Consider the following 18,604-nt stretch of genomic DNA (forward strand, 5'->3'; position numbering starts at 1 on the left):
ACTGCACTCCAGCCTGGGCGACAGTGAGGCCCTCTCTAAAAAAAAAGAAAAAAAAATTACTGGTGACAGTCCTTATTTAGTTCATCTCTTAGCCATCTATAAAACTGTCCTCTAAAGCCTGTCACTTTCTGTAGATCAGTTTTAGTCCAATGCTGTTTCAACTAGGAGGTCAGGATCACCTAGCCACCCTTTGGAAATAAAACTTACCAGCTCCCACCCCACACTCCCATTGACTGACAATCTTCTCACCATTTCAGCATCAGAATGGAGTGTAGGGGTAGGCAGCAAAGTTAGAAAAACGCTTCTTATTTTTTTTTTTTAACTTTCTCCCCTTTTCTTCCTCCCACTGTGAGTTTAAAAAAAAAAGATTGCTTTACTGTATTGCTGAATACCTTTACTCTCTCCAAAAAAGCAGCTGGAGTATCTTCTTTCATAAAAGAGATGAGGAAAAGGGCACTTTCAAGTAAAACAACTGTAAGTTCAGACATGCATATTTGTATCAGCAACTGTCTTTCTGAAGGCTGAGCAGAGTCTGCAGAATTATTGGAATGGAAAAAATATACAATACTGTAAAACCTGGACTAACCTGGTTCCTAACATTGTCCAATTTGTTTTAAAGCCACCTTCACTGCATATGAGATCCTATAAGAAAAACAACTACCAAATTATTAAAGTTGTTTTATTAACAGGCTATATCACAAACTATGTAATGGTCTTAATGTTTGAAGCAAACTCATGGTAGTGATGGAAATTTAAGGGCCTTATCCCCTTATTTCAGGTGAAACATACATGAAGTTGGAAAAATCTTTGCCAAAGCTTTTACCAGACTGATGGATTTTCTTGCATTGTTTTAGAAGTGTAGAATTTCTTAAAGAACTTTCGTAATGCATACTGAATAGTCTTTCCTATTTTAAAGTTCTTCTGGTTCTTCCAGTGATTGCTAAATGTTTAATCTATCACAAACAGGCTCCTTGCTGTGGGGTTCAAGATATTGTATTTACATTTATTTTCTTGATCTAGTCTATCAAATTCCTAATCTCTCTCCCTCTCTCTCTCTCTCTCTCTCTCTCTCTCTCTCTCTCTCTCTCTCTCTCTTTTTTAAGACAGTCTCATTCTGTTGCCCAGGCTGGAGTGCAGTGGTGCGATCTCAGCTCACTGCAACCTCTGCCTCCTGGGTTCAAGTGATTCTTATGCCTCAGCCTCTTGAGTAGCTGGGATTACAGGCATGCCCTACCACATCTGGCTAATTTTTGTATTTTTAGTAGAGATGGGGTTTCTCCACGTTGGCAAGGCTGGTCTGAAACTCCTGACCTCAAGTGACCCACCCGCCTCGGCCCCCCAAAGTGCTAGGATTACAGGTGTGAGCCACCAGGCCCAGCCTAATGCATTCTTAATAGCATCTTTTCTGCAATCCGGCAGTCCATACTTGTGTTTTGATCACTCTTAATAAACAATCTTGCTCTCTTGTCTTAGATTCTTTTTGTTTTGCTTGTCTTTAAATTGGTTCACCACAGAAATGTCTTAAATGAGAACCAAGTTCCCAGCCTGGTTCTTAGTATCTTATTTACTTAATAATCTATAAATGTACTAAAAAATAAGCTCCTATTTCTGAGACCATCTCACCCTTTTGAACCCAAAGAAGGAGATGTTGGAAGATACATTAAGCAGTGAATAGAAAGAAGGAAAGAAGTTGTGTATGAATCATTTGTAAAATGAATTTGCAATTTAAAGACTGCTGTTACTCATTGATGTGTGTATGTGTCTAAATAAACTTTTATTGAGGTATTATATATGGAAAGGTACACAAATAATTTTTAAATGAATTTTCACAAAGTAAATATGTGCTTTTATCCTCTATGCATATCAGAAACTGGAGTTACCAGTAACTCATTAGCGTTTCTTGCCTCCTTCCAATATTAATCACACCCAAAGGATAACCATTATTCTGACTTACAACAGCATAGGCTATTATTTCCTATTTTTGAACTGTATACAAATAGATTCATTTAGTATATCCTCTTCTGTACCTCATTTCTTTTGCTCATTGTTATGTTTGTTAAATTTATTATTGTTGAGGGCTATACCAGTAATTCACATATTCTCATTTCTATATAGTGTTCTGTTAAATGAATGTACATACTATTTATGTATTCATTTGGGTTGTTTCCGCTTTTTTCTATTGAAAACTGTCTTAATGTTGTTATTGAAGATAGTATCTTTTTCCCTCTCTTCTTGCTTTTTATTTTTCCTGATTTTCCACACTTTTACTGTAAAATAGTGTAGATGTGGTTTACTCTGTATTCTGTGTGAGATTCACTGAGCTTCTTGGATTTGTGGCTTTATGCTTTTCATTAGTATTGGAACATTCTTGGCTATTATCTCTTCAAATACTGCTTCTGCTCCATTTCTTCGTGTCTGTCTATTCTTCTACTGCATATATTATACCTTTGTACCATGTTCCGTATGTCCATTATACTTTGTACTGGATTTTTCATCCTTTTTATCTGTCTTTCAGCTTAGATTTTTTTTTTTTTTTACTATCCTGTATTCTAGATCACAGATCTCTCTTTAGCTATGTCCAACTTGCTATGAAGCCTGTATATCACATTGTTAATTTTAGTCATTTTTTTGGAATTTCAATTTCTTTTTTAAATAGAATCCAGTTCTCTTATGAAATTCTCTAGCTTATCATTTTTCCTTGAATATATTAATAAGTTATTTTAAATTCTATGTCTAATAATTTGTGGGTTCATTTATATTTTCTATTTCTTCTGTTGGTCCTATTATTGTTGTGCATGGTTCAGTTTCTTGTTGAATGTTCACCATTGTATATAAAATATGAAGAGAATCTCAATGGCATTATCTTCCTCTAGATAACATTTCCTTTAATATCTGGCAGGCATTTAGAGTAGGAGTAGATAATCTTAATCCAGTCAAGAATGAGATATTTCAAAGCTGGGTTTCAGTTAAAACAGTTTCTGATTCAACTTTATTCTTAGGCTTTAGTCCTTTAATAGTCCCAGCTTTAAATCTGAGGTACTTAAATAATCCCACCACCTTGATAGACTCTGAACTTTAGCTTTTATCTTTCTAGTACCGTGAGAATGCCAATAACTTGATTTATTGCAGTTACTTTCTATGTGTCTTCTCCTCCATTAGGTGTATGCTACTTATAAAATAGTGTCTTGAGGGTAGTAGTGGCTCAAACACTTGGGTTCACGTTTCTGTAAAGGCACGTCAAATCTTGGCTTCCTTGGTAGCTCTGAACTTCAGGTTTTATCTCCCTAGCCCTGGGGATTGCTGAAAGCTCTGCTAAGTTTCTGTGAGTTCCCCTGTCCAGGATTTGGTCCCTTCCGTCCCAAATACCTTGATACCACTCCAGTGCCTTTGAATGGATTTTTAAAATTTATACAATTTTAAAATTTGTTTTTGGCAAATGAATTCTGCTACAGACTAGTCTGTCATAACAGGAAGTAGTTTCTTATGTGATTTTTTTAATATTTTGATTCCTGATCGTTATTTGTTTAGAATTACACCTTTTGGATCAGATAAGGATCTTAGAGAGCACCTTGCCCTCATTTTACAGCTGAAACAGCTAGGGCTCTGATAGAGATACCTATCTGAGGACATACAGCCAATTAATGACTATTCTCATACCAGGGCTTCCAACTTGTAGTCCGTTGGCTTTTACACCGCATCACTGATAATACAGTATTTGTGTCTTCTACTCACTTCCTGAGGTCATAAACCATGTCTAACCAGCATTCTATAAAATCAGTTCAGCCTTCATTTGGTTAAGTGATAATAGTGATCTGATGGAGCTTACATTTTGAAGTTGTGCTAACATTGTCAAATTTTGGGAACATCTATGAAGCCCTATCTGTGCTAGACAATACATGTACATTGAAGACTCTAAGGTTTGTTTTTTAATCTCTTTTGTTAGACTGTGTATGTATTGGTCCATTTTCACACTGCTGATGAAGACATACCCCAGAGTGGGTAATTTATAAAGAAAAATAGGTTTAATGGACTCCCAGTTCCATGTGGCTGGGGAGGCCTCACAATCAGTCATGACAGAAGGCAAAAGGCATGTCTTACATAACGACAGGCAAGAAAGGATGAAAACCAAGCAAAAGGGAAAACCCCATGTAAAAACACCAGATCAGCCAGGCGCGGTGGCTCACGCCTGTAATCCCAGCACTTTTGGAGGCTGAGGTGGGCGGATCACGAGGTCAGGAGCTCGAGACCAGCCTGGCCAACATGGTGAAACCCTGTCTCCACTAAAAATACAAAAATTAGCTGGGTGTGGTGGCGGGCACCTGTAATCCCAGCTACTCAAGGGGCTGAGGCTGCAGAATCATTTGAACCCAGGAGGCGGTGGTTGCAGTGAGCCAAGATCGCGCCATTGCACTCCAGCCTGGGTGACAGGCGAGTCTCAAATAAACCAACACCGGCGGGGGACGGTGGCCCACACCAGTAATCCCAGCACTTTGAGAGGCTGAGGCGGGGGGATCACAAGGTCAGGAGATTGAGACCATCCTAGTGAACACGGTGAAATCCTTTCTCTACTAAAAATACAAAAAAATTAGCCGGGTGTGGTGGCGGGCGCCCGTAGTCCTAGCTACTCGGGAGTCCGAGGCAGGAGAATGGCGTGAACCTGGGAGGCGGAGCTTGCAGTGAGCGGAGAACATGCCACTGCACTCCAGCCTGGGCAACAGAGTGACTCCATCTCAAAAAAAAAAAAAAAAACCAAAACAGATCTCGTGAGGCTTATCCTATCACGAGAACAGTGTGGGGAAAACCGCCCCCATGAAATCAATTATCTCCCACTGGGTCCCTCCCACAACACATGGGAATTATGGGAACTACAATTCAAGATGAGATTTGGGTGGGGACACAGCCAAACCATATAACTACATGTAAAGGGTTTTCTTTTTTCCAATCTAGAGAGGATAGTTCATAAAGAATACTACCAGATTATGTTGATCTATAGTTCTCTAAAGAAGTATTAATTAACTACAGCAGCTCAACTTAATGAGCATGCCAGAGAAGAATAAGGTACAGTATATATGATTGTGGAATAACACACAGTCAAAGAGTATACAGTTTAAACCAGAGAATATTGTCCTGCTGGGTGCAGTGGTGCATGCCTATAATCCCAGCTACTTGGGAGGCTAAGGTGTTGAGAGTTGCTTGAGACCAGCCTGGGCAGTATAGTGAGACCTGACTTTTATTTAAAAAAAAAAAAAAGAGGGGGCGGAGCAAGATGGACGAATAGGAACAGCTCCAGTCTCTAGTTCCCAGCGTGAGCGACACAGAAGACAGGTGATTCTGCATTTTCAACTGAGGTAATGGGTTCATCTCACTAGGGAGTGCCGGACAATCGATGCTGGTCAGCTGCTGCAGCCCGACCAGCCAGAGCTGAAGCAGGGCAAGGCATCGCCTCACCTGGGAAGCGCAAGGGGGAAGGGAATCCCTTTTCCTAGCCAGGGGAACTGAGACACACAACACCTGGAAAATCAGGTAACTCTCACCCCAGTAGTGCGCTTTACCAAGGGTCTTAGCAAACGGGCACACCAGGAGATTATATCCCACACCTGGCTGGGAGGGTCCTGTGCCCACGGAGCCTCCCACATTGCTAGCACAGCAGTCTGCGATCTAAGGGCAAGGCAGCAGCGAGACTGGGGGAGGGGCACCCGCCATTGCTGAGGTTTAAGTAGGTAAACAAAGCCGCTGGGAAGTTCGAACTTGGTGGAGCTCACAGCAGATCAAGGAGGCCTGACTGTCTCTGTAGACTCCACCTCTGGGGACAGGGCACAGCTCAACAACAACAACAACAAAGCAGCAGAAATCTCTGCAGACGCAAATGTCTCTGTCTGACAGCTTTGAAGAGAGCAGTGGATCTCCCAACACAGAGGTTGAGATCTGAGAACGGGCAGACTGCCTCCTCAAGTGGGTCCCCGACCCCTGAGTAGCCTAACTGGGAGACATCCCCCGCTAGGGGCAGACCGATATGCCACACCTCCCACGGTGGAGTACACCCCTGAGAGGGAGTTTCCAAAGCAAAAATCAGACAGGTACACTCGCTGTTCAGCAATATTCTATCTTCTGCAGCCTCTGCTGCTGATACCCAGGCACACAGGGTCTGGAGTGGACCTCAAGCAATATCCAATACACCTACAGCTGAGGGTCCTGACTGTTAGAAGGAAAACTATCAAACAGGAAGGACACCCACACCAAAACCCCATCAGTACGTCACCAGCATCAAAGACCAGAGGCAGATAAAACCACAAAGATGGGGAAAAAGCAGGGCAGAAAAGCTGGAAATTCAAAAAATAAGAGCGCATCTCCCCCTGCAGAGGAATGCAGCTCATCGCCAGCAACGGATCAAAGCTGGACAGAGAATGACTTTGACGAAATGGGAGAAGAAGGTTTCAGTCCATCAAACTTCTCAGAGCTAAAGGAGGAATTATGTACCCAGCGCAAAGAAACTAAAAATCTTGAAAAAAGAGTGGAAGAATTGATAACTAGAATAATTAATGCAGAGAAGGCCATAAACGAACTGACAGAGATGAAAACCATGACACGAGAAATACATGACAAATGCACAAGCTTCAGTAACCCACTCAGTTAACTGGAAGAAAGAGTATCAACGATTGAGGATCAAATGAATGAAATGAAGCGAGAAGAGAAATCTAAAGAAAAAAGAAGAAAAAGAAATGAACAAAGCTTGCAAGAAGTATGGGATTATGTAAAAAGACCAAATCTACGTCTGATTGGGGTGCCTGAAAGTGAGGGGGAAAATGGAACCAAGTTGGAAAACGCTCTTCAGGATATCATCCAGGAGAACTTCCCCAACCTAGTAGGGCAGGCCAACATTCAAATTCAGGAAATACAGAGAACGCCACAAAGATACTCCTCGAGAAGAGCAACTCCAAGACACATAATTGCCAGATTCACCAAAGTTGAAATGAAGGAAAAAATCTTAAGGGCAGCCAGAGAGAAAGGTCGGGTTACCCACAAAGGGAAGCCCATCAGACTAACAGCAGATCTCTCGGCAGAAACTCTCCAAGCCAGAAGAGAGTGGGGGCCAATATTCAACATTCTTAAAGAAAAGAATTTTAAACCCAGAATTTCATATCCAGCCAAACTAAGTTTCGTCAGTGAAGGAGAAATAAAATCCTTTACAGATAAGCGAATGCTTAGAGATTTTGTCACCACCAGGCCTGCCTTACAAGAGACCCTGAAGGAAACACTAAACATGGAAAGGAACAACTGGTACCAGCCATTGCAAAAACATGCCAAAATATAAAGACCATCGAGGCTAGGAAGAAACTGCATCAACTAACGAGCAAAATAACCAGTTAATATCATAATGGCAGGATCAAGTTCACACATAACAATCTTAACCTTAAATGTAAATGGACTAAATGCTCCAATTAAAAGACACAGACTGGCAAACTGGATAAAGAGTCAAGACCCATCAGTCTGCTGTATTCAGGAGACCCATCTCACATGCAGAGACATACATAGGCTCAAAATAACGGGATGGAGGAAGATCTACCAAGCAAATGGAGAACGAAAAAAAGCAGGGGTTACAATACTAGTCTCTGATAAAACAGAGTTTAAACCATCAAAGATCAAAAGAGACAAAGAAGGCCATTACATAATGGTAAAGGGATCAATTCAACAGGAAGAGCTAACTATCCTAAATATATATGCACCCAATACAGGAGCACCCAGATTCATAAAGCAAGTCCTTAGAGACTTACAAAGAGACTTAGACTCCCATACAATAATAATGGGAGACTTCAACACCCCACTATCAACATTGGACAGATCAACGAGACAGAAAGTTAACAAGGATATCCAGGAATTGAACTCATCTCTGCAGCAAGCAGACCTAATAGACATCTACAGAACTCTCCACCCCAAATCAACAGAATATACATTCTTCTCAGCACCACATCACACTTATTCCAAAATTGACCACATAATTGGAAGTAAAGCACTCCTCAGCAAATGTACAAGAACAGAAATTATAAGAAACTGTCTCTCACACCACAGTGCAATCAAACTAGAACTCAGGACTAAGAAACTCAATCAAAACCTCTCAACTACATGGAAACTGAATAACCTGCTCCTGAATGACTACTGGGTACACAACAAAATGAAGGGAGAAATAAAGATGTTCTTTGAAACCAATGAGAACAAAGACACAACATACCAGAATCTCTGGAACACATTTAAAGCAGTGTGTAGAGGGAAATTTATAGCACTAAATGCCCACAAGAGAAAGCAGGAAAGATCTAAAATTGACACTCTAACATCGCAATTAAAAGAACTAGAGAAGCAAGAACAAACACATTTAAAAGCCAGCAGAAGGCAAGAAACAACTAAGATCAGAGCAGAACTTAAGGAGATAGAGATACAAAAAACCCACCAAAAAATCAATGAATCCAGGAGTTGGTGTTTTGAAAAGATCAACAAAATTGATAGACCACTAGCAAGACTAATAAGAAAAGAGAGAAGAATCAAATAGATGCAATAAAAAATGATAAAGGGGATATCACCACCGACCCCACAGAAATACAAACTACCATCAGAGAATACTATAAACACCTCTATGCAAATAAACTAGAAAATCTAGAAGAAATGGATAATTTCCTGGACACTTACACTCTTCCAAGACTAAACCTGGAAGAAGCTGAATCCCTGAATAGACCAATAGCAGGCTCTGAAATTGAGGCAATCATTAATAGTCTACCAACCAAAAAAAGTCCAAGACCAGATGGATTCACAGCTGAATTCTACCAGAGGTACAAAGAGGAGCTGGTACCATTCCTTCTGAAACTATTCCAATCAATAGAAAAAGAAGGAATCCTCCCTAACTCATTTTATGAGGCCAACATCATCCTGATACCAAAGCCTGGCAGAGACACAACAAAAAAAGAGAATTTTAGACCAATATCCCTGATGAACATCGATGCAAAAATCCTCAATAAAATACTGGCAAACTGGATCCAGCAGCACATCAAAAAGCTTATCCACCATGATCAAGTGGGCTTCATCCCTGGGATGCAAGGCTGGTTCAACATTCACAAATCAATAAACATAATCCAGCATATAAACAGAACCAAAGACAAAAACCACATGATTATCTGAATAGATGCAGAAAAAGCCTTTGACAAAATTCAACAGCCCTTCATGTTAAAAACGCTCAATAAATTCAGTATTGATGGAACGTATCTCAAAATAATAAGAGCTATTTATGACAAACCCACAGCCAATATCCTACTGAATGGGCAAAAACTGGAAAAATTCCCTTTGAAAACTGGCACAAGACAGGGATGCCCTCTCTCACCACTCCTATTCAACATAGTGTTGGAAGTTCTGGCCAGGGCAATCAGGCAAGAGAAAGAAATCAAGGGTATTCAGTGAGGAAAAGTAGAAGTCAAATTGTCCCTGTTTGCAGATGACATGATTGTATATTGAGAAAACCCCACCTTCTCAGCCCAAAATCTCCTTAAGCTGATAAGCAACTTCAGCAAAGTCTCAGGATACAAAATTAATGTGCAAAAATCACAAGCATTCTTATACACCTGTAATAGACAAACAGAAAGCCAAATCATGAATGAACTTCCATTCATAATTGCTTCAAAGAGAATAAAATACCTAAGAATCCAACTTACAAGGGATGTAAAGGACCTCTTCAAGGAGAACTATAAACCACTGCTCAGTGAAATAAAAGAGGACACAAACAAATGGAAGAACATACCATGCTCATGGATAGGAAGAATCAATATCGTGAAAATGGCCATACTGCCCAAGGTAATTTATAGATTCAATGCCATCCCCATCAAGCTACCAATGAGTTTCTTCACAGAATTGGAAAAAACGGCTTTAAACTTCATATGGAACCAAAAAAGAGCCCGCATTGCCAAGACAATCCTAAGTCAAAAGAGCAAAGCTGGAGGCATCAAACTACCTCACTTCAAACTATACTACAAGGCGACAGTAACCAAAGCAGCATGGTACTGGTACCAAAACAGAGATATAGACCAATGGAACAGAACAGAGTCCTCAGAAATAATACCACACATCTACAGCCATCTGATCTTTGACAAACCTGAGAAAAACAAGAAATGGGGAAAGGATTCCCTATTTAGTAAATGGTGCTGGGAATATTGGCTAGCCATAAGTAGAAAGCTGAAACTAGATCCTTTCCTTACTCCTTATACGAAAATTAATTCAAGATGGATTAGAGACTTAAATGTTAGACCTAATACCATAAAAACCCTATAAGAAAACCGAGGTAATACCATTCAGGACATAGGCATGGGCAAGGGCTTCATGTCTAAAACACCAAAAGCAATGGCAACAAAAGCCAAAATTGAGAAATGGGATCTAATTAAACTAAAGAGCTTCTGCACAGCAAAAGAAACTACCATCAGAGTGAACAGGCAACCTACAGAACGGGAGAAAATGTTTGCAATCTACTCATCTGACAAAGGGCTAATATCCAGAACCTACAAAGAACTCTAACAAATTTACAAGAAAAAAACAAACAAGCCCATCAAAAAGTGGGCAAAGGATATGAACAGACATTTCTCAAAAGAAGACATTCATACAGCCAACAGACACATGAAAAAATGCTCATCATCACTGGCCATCAGTGAAATGCAAATCAAAACCACAATGAGATACCATCTCAAACCAGTTAGAATGGCAATCATTAAAAAGTCAGGAAACAACAGGTGCTGGAGAGGATGTGGAGAAATAGGAACACTTTCACACTGTCGGTGGGATTGTAAACTAGTTCAACCATTATGGAAAACAGTATGGCGATTCCTTAAGGATCTAGAACTAGAAGTACCATATGACCCAGCCATCCCATTACTGGGTATATACCCAAAGGATTATAAATTATGCTGCTATAAAGACACATGCACACGTATGTTTATTGCAGCACTATTCACAATAGCAAAGACTTGGAATCAACCCAAAGGTCCATCAGTGACAGATTGGATTAAGAAAATGTGGTACATATACACCATGGAATACTATGCAACCATCAAAAAGGATGAGTTTGCGTCCTTTGTAGGGACATGGATGCAGCTGGAAACCATCATTCTTAGCAAACTATCACAAGAACAGAAAACCAAACACCGCATGTTCTCACTCATAGGTTGGAACTGAACAATGAGATCACTTGGACTCAGGAAGGGGAACATCACACACCGGGGCCTATCATGGGGAGGGGGGAGGGGGGAGGGATTGCATTGGGAGTTATACCTGATGTAAATGATGAGTTGATGGGTGCAGCACACCAACATGGCACAAGTATACATATGTAACAAACCTGCACGTTATGCACATGTACACTACAACTTAAGGTATAATAATAATAAATTAAAAAAAAAATCATGCTGCTATAAAGACACATGCACACGTATGTTCATTGCGGCACTATTCACAATAGCAAAGACTTGGAATCAACCCAAATGTCCATCAGTGACAGACTGGATTAAGAAAATGTGGCACATATACACCATGGAATACTATGCAGCCATAAAAAAGGATGAGTTTGTGTCCTTTGTAGGGACATGGATGCAGCTGGAAACCATCATTCTCAGCAAACTATCGCAAGAACAGAAAACCAAACACCGCATGTTCTCACTCATAGATGGGAACTGAACAATGAGATCACCTGGACTCGGGAAGGGGGACATCACACACCGGGGCCTATCACGGGGAGGGGGGAGGGATTGCATTGGGAGTTATACCTGATGTAAATGATGAGTTGATGGGTGCTGACGAGTTGATGGGTACAGCACACCAACATGGCACAAGTATACATATGTAACAAACCTGCACATTATGCACATGTTCCCTAGAACTTAAAGTATAATAATAATAAAAAAACAAAAAACAACAAAAAATTAAAAAAAAAATTTAAGCACACACACAAAAAAATGAAAAAACCACAAAGAATATTGTCTTGGATTTTTGTAATTTACTTTAAGAATGCTTGGATAATCGTAATGTTATCAAATTGGTAGCTTCTTTTATAAAAAAGAGATAAACATATTTGTAAATCCAGAGGATACACAGTTGAATGAATGGAGCTGACTGTGGCTAAAGAGTTTGATCTGGTTTATGGATCCCGTAGAAGAGCCAATGACAGTGGCTTTTTTTTTTTTTTTTGGTTTTTTTGTTTTCTTTTTTTTTTTGAGGCAAGAGTCTCGCTATGTTGCCCAGGCTGGTCTCAAACTCCTGGGCCCAAGAAGTCCTCCTGCCTTAGTCTCCTGAGTAACTGGGACTATAGTCATATGCCACTGGATCTGGCTGACAGTGGCTTTTATGGTAACACAGCTTGATTACCTGGTGTCTCATACTGTGCAAGGATGTATAACTGGGTTGCATATCTTTGCCCTTTAGTTTTTATGTTAGGATAAGTGAAACACGTATGGAAATAAATTAATAGAAAAGAACATTAATGGGGAATAAATATTGCTGAGTGACCTCTGTACATATTAAAGCTACTTTAAAGTTTGTGGGGTTTTTTTATTTTTTATTTTTTTTAATGTCAGAGTATAATCTACATTTAGGACAATCTGAAAAAGAAGTCTACAGTTGCTCTGGGTTCTCAGTCTTTTTCAGGTAAAGCACATTTGTTAGGCACTGTCTGATCCAGGGATTGCTACTATTTAATAGTATTGCCAGATCCATCATTTTATATGCTTGTGACTTTTCCTGTCTCTATTTTGTTTTAGCATGAATGTAACCCTGAATAGTCACGTTTGCAGTATTTGCTCTTTGTTAAAAATACAGTTTTAGGATTCATGTGTCTCTTTTTGTCATTGGCCTTTTGTTTTTTACCCCTTTGAATTGTCCTGCTTTTCCAGATTGAATCAATACGTACCTTACATGCACTGATTGATGCTTTATGTCTCCTTAAAACATATAAAACCAAGCTGTAACGCAGCCAGCTTGGGCACATGTTGTCAGGACCTCCTGGGGCTGTGTCATGGGTCATGGTCCTCACATTTGGTTCAGGATAAGTCTCTTCAAATATTTTACAGAGTTTGGCTTTTTTGTCAATAGTTCTTACCAGTGGTCTCCACTGTTTTGCATGTGTTTTACTGCAGTTTAAACTGAGGGTGTTTTCATCTTTGTCATTGTGCTGCTTGTGTTCTATCTTGTGCTTCTTTCTTCCCTTCATTCTTCTGACTATAGAGGTTGATTGAGATGGCACAGGTTGGATTTGGATCCAGAACACTAGTTGTCATCTTCTTATGCGAGACTTGTTTATCCCAGTTATCAGACATAAGCCTAATTTAAGAAAAGCACATGGCTTCCCTCCTCTCCTGTTTCATAAATGTCTTTCTTCATCCCCATAAACCATCCTTGAAAACCACTCTAATTTTTCAAACTTTTTTTCTGATTAGCCAGTCTTTCTGAAAACTTGCAGCCCAGAGTTACATGGGGAATAATATCAAGTAAAATTGATATTTTTTCATGCAGGGTTTTATTCACATTATGAACTGTTTTAACATTGTGTTATAGAAGTCAGTACTGGTACATCATACTGGATGTAAAAAACTCATCTCCCAAGACAGTGTTGTTAAATGTTGCTAAACAGGTCTGGCTAGAGTGGGCAATGTACAAAAATAACTCTAAAGAACAAAACTGGGAAGAGTGTTGAGAGACCACAACAACTTGAAAGCAGAAATTAAAAGTAAAATAAAGAGAGCAAAGCAATGTGTTTCTCATTGGGCATAGTTCCTGAGGGACCCCGTATTCAAATACCCTTTGACATCGCATTTGAAATCCTTAGCTTCCAAAGGCCACTGATACCACAGAGACCCAACAGTATGTAATGGTTCCCTCATCTCCTGGGCCTCTAGACACCTCCTATTACAGCCCCACATTTAAAAATAGCAGGGAAATGAGGGAAAATCATAAACTAGCTATAATAAAATTAGTGCTTGCATGAAAGACTATTGCCAGAGAACAGCTTTTAGAAGGCCCAGTGCTGCCAGAAGGCCGCTGGGTGTTGGCAGTATTCAAACATTCACTGGCCAGCACACTGAGACCTGTATTAGGCATATTATTAAAGATATAGCATGCTTTCTTTATGATTGTGAGTGCAAAAAGTTTTTTTAAGTAATAGAAAATGTATCAGAAAAAATAGATTGTCATAATAAATACATTACTCTTTCTCACCAAAATAGAAGTAGAAATTAAATAACTTTGACTGAAGACGAAATATTTCTGCATTTCTCAAAAAGACCACGATGAAGTGAAGGGTGTCTAAGAGCTAACATCTAAGAAACTAGATGTCTAGATGAGGAACAACCAAAAACCGAATTCTCTGGTAATCTGCAAAGGGGAAAAAGTGGGAATTAGACATGAAGGTATGGTGAGGATCATTGCATTTCCCATTAAATGCATACTTATAGAAGATCTGGAATTCTCATTACCACTTGAAAGGAAAACTGATTCTCTTTTAGAATCAGATATTTTCAAACTAGTATTTCACAGAGCCCGCTCTGGTTCAGTGGTTCTTGCTACTAAGTATGCATTACCATGGCAATTGGCTTTTGTTCCTACATATATCATTAACATAGATGAGTCTTGAAGTCAGTCTGCCTTCAAGGATGTTTTCCAGTGACCTAGATGAAAAGATTTTTACCTAACCTCATGAATCAGTCTTTTAAAAGAACATTTGTTGGCACACGCCCCACACTGTCTCTGCTGTTGAACTTGTAGTACTCCTTTCCTGCGCCCACTGCAGGCGGTACCTTGGATCCCATTTCTCTGCAATGTTCTTCTTTCTAGAAGCCTTGGAAAGAATGAGCTAGAGGATTTCAGTAGTAATGCTGTTATGACAGCCATTCAAATGAGAACCTTGGTTAAATCGAAAAAGTTGGATCAGCATCCAAAGCTTTCATTTTAAGTAAACTCTCGTAAGGCTGCAGGGACCAGATCATTAATCTGGTTTATATCCTCCATTTGCTTTTAATCTCTTTAGTTTACAGAGTATGCATCTCCACCCTAATAGGACAATAAAGAGCCTGTTCTTGATGGCACACTAGGCGTTGACATACCCTTTAGGTTTAAATAAGGTAAAATACCTGATATTAAACTTTGAAAATGTTAGTAAAAGGATTTCAGTGCAGCTGACTAGTCCTAGTCCCAAAGGACTTGATCCTGTCCTGTCCTATTATGTTGGAATGTGGCATATGAATCATTTTAGAGAGACTACAAAAATAATTACTGAGCAAAGACATTTGGACTTAGTAATGTTCTAATTGATATTATTGGCTTTAATATGTCTAGGGAGTACCCACTTCTGATTAGGTACTGCAGGTTTAATTCATGTGTGTTGATTGGATAATAGGATTAATAGTACTAGGTTTAATTTATATGATGATCTTCCTCTGAAGAACTCAAATATATTTTATACATATTAGCATATTCAGTATTATGACTCTCAAACATCCATATTTATTTTTTGTTACATTTTATTTCTCTTATTTACAAAATAATTGACATAGGTAAAGGATCAAAAGAAGGCAATGACTTTGGTCCTCCTCCCACCAAATTCCAGAAACAGATATTAGGCTTGTCTTGTTCCCATTTTCTACAGAGTGATTTGCCCTGGCACCTAGCTGTTTTAGCGTCCTGAGTGACTATTAAAAGCAATAGATTTCCCAGCTTATAAACTTTCTTCCACACTGATATGCCAAGATTAGACTCTTGAGAAACCTACTGGAGAAACCTTGCCAGGAAATAGGAATAGAAATCCAACTGTTCTTTCTTCTCACTAGAAACCAGTGTTTCTGTGTAGTTAGGTAACTAGCTTCTTTCAAGATATAGAGTAAGAAATCACAGAAATTGGTCATAGGAAACATGTTGTAGGTCACTTAGCCCAAGGTGTAGTACAGTACACTACTAGTCCCCCACATGTACCTAGAGATCAACTGTTACTCAGTTTTCTCAAATGGATATAATCCTAGCAATTCAATATTGTTGATGCCTTCTAATTTTGAGTTTAAAAGTAGTATAATTGGAAAGGTTCCATATTTAACCCTGTATTTAAATCAGACTGTTTATAAACACCTGGAGAACAGTGGTTTTTTGTACATATAACTCACGTTGTCATTGAGATGCCATCATGTAGTCATTCTGGTGAAGTCTGGGTTTTTATAGGGTTAGTAAGTAGACAATTTTTGGATGCTTAACGGTCACTATATCAGTTTTATATTGCCATAGTAATGCTCTGTGACAAAATAACCACAAAACATGGGTAGCATAAAACCATATACATTTATTTTTGCTTATACATCTTTGACCTGAGCTGCATTCCATGGGGCTTACTTACTTGTCTGTAGTCAGCTGAAGTCAGTGGCTTGGCAATTTCCCTGATTATGCTCAGCCTCTCTTGCATATCTGAGGCCTCCCTGGGACAACTGCTCACCAGGCTGTCATCCTCTAACAGATCACCTTGGGCACACTATTATGATGAAAACAAGGAGCAAGTGCTTGTCAACCTTATGCTTGCATCACATTTGCTAACATCTATTTGTCTAGGCAAGTGAACGTTGCTGAACCCAGAGTCAACCCACATCCCCATTGGAAGGAGTGAAGATTTTGGGTTATCAGTGCAATCATCATTATACCTCAGTGTGGTGGCTTAATTATCTGATAAATAAGCATGACTGAAAATGATACACGCAGGTTGAAGATACCTTAATGTGTATTATATTCCTATGATTCCTTTTGAGAAAGTAATAAACTTGCTGTCCATGTTGTCAGAAGGGAAAACGGGACTAAGAGTGACTAGAATCAGCTTAGCTGACATTTTCATACATGCTTTTTAATTTAAGCCCAACAAAAGCAGAACTTTTTTTTTTTTGAGACAAAGTCTCGCTCTGTTGCCCAAGCTGGAGTGTAGTGGTGTGATCTTGGCTCACGCAACCTCTGCCTTCTAGGTTCAAGTGATTCTCCTACCTCAACTTCCTGAGTAGATGGGACTACAGGCGCATACCACCATGCCTGGCTAATTTTTGTATTTTTAGTAGAGACAGGGTTTTGCCATGTTGGCCAGGCTGGTCTTGAACTCCTGGCCTCAAGTGATCTGCCTTCCCCGGCCTCCCAAAGTGCTGGGATTACAGGTGTGAGCTACCACGCCTGGCAAAAAGCAGAAACTTTTAAAATAATTGTAATAATTATTGCCATCCCTGAAATATTTAGGCTTTCTCACCTCTATCTGGGGGTTGTTGAAGGAATAATGATGAGATAACTTCTAAAGGCCATTTTCTGTTCTAAGATCTTTATGATTCAATGGTTACTACATAGTTTTTCTGAATATATGTATCATTTACTATGTCTGGCTTTTTGTGTCAACATTGCTTCCACTAAATTCTTGTCCCAAGAATTTTAAGCTTATAAATAAACTTGTATAGTCAATCATCAGCAACCTGACATAGGAGATGATTTTTGAATAGTTGCTGCTGGTCATTTGACAACACTGACATAGTAACATAAGCACCCATTTACTAAGCTTCTCTTGTGTCCCATGCGGTACATGCAATATCTCCTCTAATCCTTATAGTCAGCCACAGATACAAGTGATATCTCTACTTTGCAGATGCGGAAACTGAGGTACCTTCTTAGAGAAAACATTTCCGTTGGTGATCTGGTATCCACCTCTTCTCATTTCTCCCTCTACAAAGACTGGTTGGGAGTAAGTAAATTAATGAGCACTGATAAACCATTTGAAAAACTATAGTTACTAGTTCCTCACATAGGCAGAAAATCATGGGATGGATACATGGTGTGCATGACCCCACAAAAGACAATTGCTTGAAATTACCATTGAGCAATACATCAGTCTTATAGTTCTATTAATTGTGTAAAATATGCAAATTTTCATAATAATTTTACAAAACCACATAACAACAACGAGCACAGGATTCATAAATGTATGTAATTTATTCTTTATTCTTGCAGCATATTTGTGAAATATCTGTTGTGGATTCTGTTTTAGAAATACTTATATATTTACATATTGTCTTATTTTCAAGGAACTCATAGATAAAGTAGATTCTCATGTTGAAATTGTCATTTTTAGAGGTCAAAAAAATAGAATATTGGTAGTTCCATATAGTTCAACCTAATATTCAATACTGTTATCTCTGGGGGAATATAAGGAATCATTCAGAAGTCTCTAGAGATAGATCTTCACCCTGGATCTTGCTTTTAAACTTTACACTTATATTGCAGTCTTCAGTGTATATCACCGGTACTTTCAATTCAGCAGGTCTAAACCCATGTTCTTCATCTCTTTTCCCTCCAATGTGGTCATTCTGACTCCCCTGATGCTCCATGCAGAAACCTGGCAGTTTTTAACATTCCCCACAACCAAGGCAGTCTTCAGGCCTCATTTAAGCACATGTGCCTGCACATGCATGTGTGTGCGTGTGTACACACACATGCACATGTGCGTATATTTATTTATATCTATATATCATATATATGAAATATCTATGTATCTGTCTATCTCTTCCAAATATCCTTTATTCTTCTTCCCGGG

The 18,604-nt window shown here is 39.2% G+C and overlaps 1 protein-coding gene across 6 annotated transcripts in view; it reads left to right on the top strand.

Annotated features, from left to right (window-relative positions):
* TTC28 (tetratricopeptide repeat domain 28) overlaps positions 1-18,604 on the top strand; it is a 718,240-nt gene that overhangs the window by 420,276 nt on the left and 279,360 nt on the right. Inside the window, exon 1 of one of the 6 annotated variants that reach the window (XM_077950263.1) lies at positions 17,666-17,755. The exons of the other annotated variants lie outside the window; for them this stretch is intronic. The gene's annotated coding sequence lies outside the window, so the exon portion shown is untranslated. Of the gene's footprint in view, positions 1-17,665; positions 17,756-18,604 lie in introns of those variants that run through there. 6 annotated transcript variants of the gene reach the window in all.

The sequence above is a fragment of the Macaca mulatta genome, chromosome 10 (genome assembly GCF_049350105.2).
Source record: "Macaca mulatta isolate MMU2019108-1 chromosome 10, T2T-MMU8v2.0, whole genome shotgun sequence".
NCBI lineage: Eukaryota > Metazoa > Chordata > Mammalia > Primates > Cercopithecidae > Macaca > Macaca mulatta.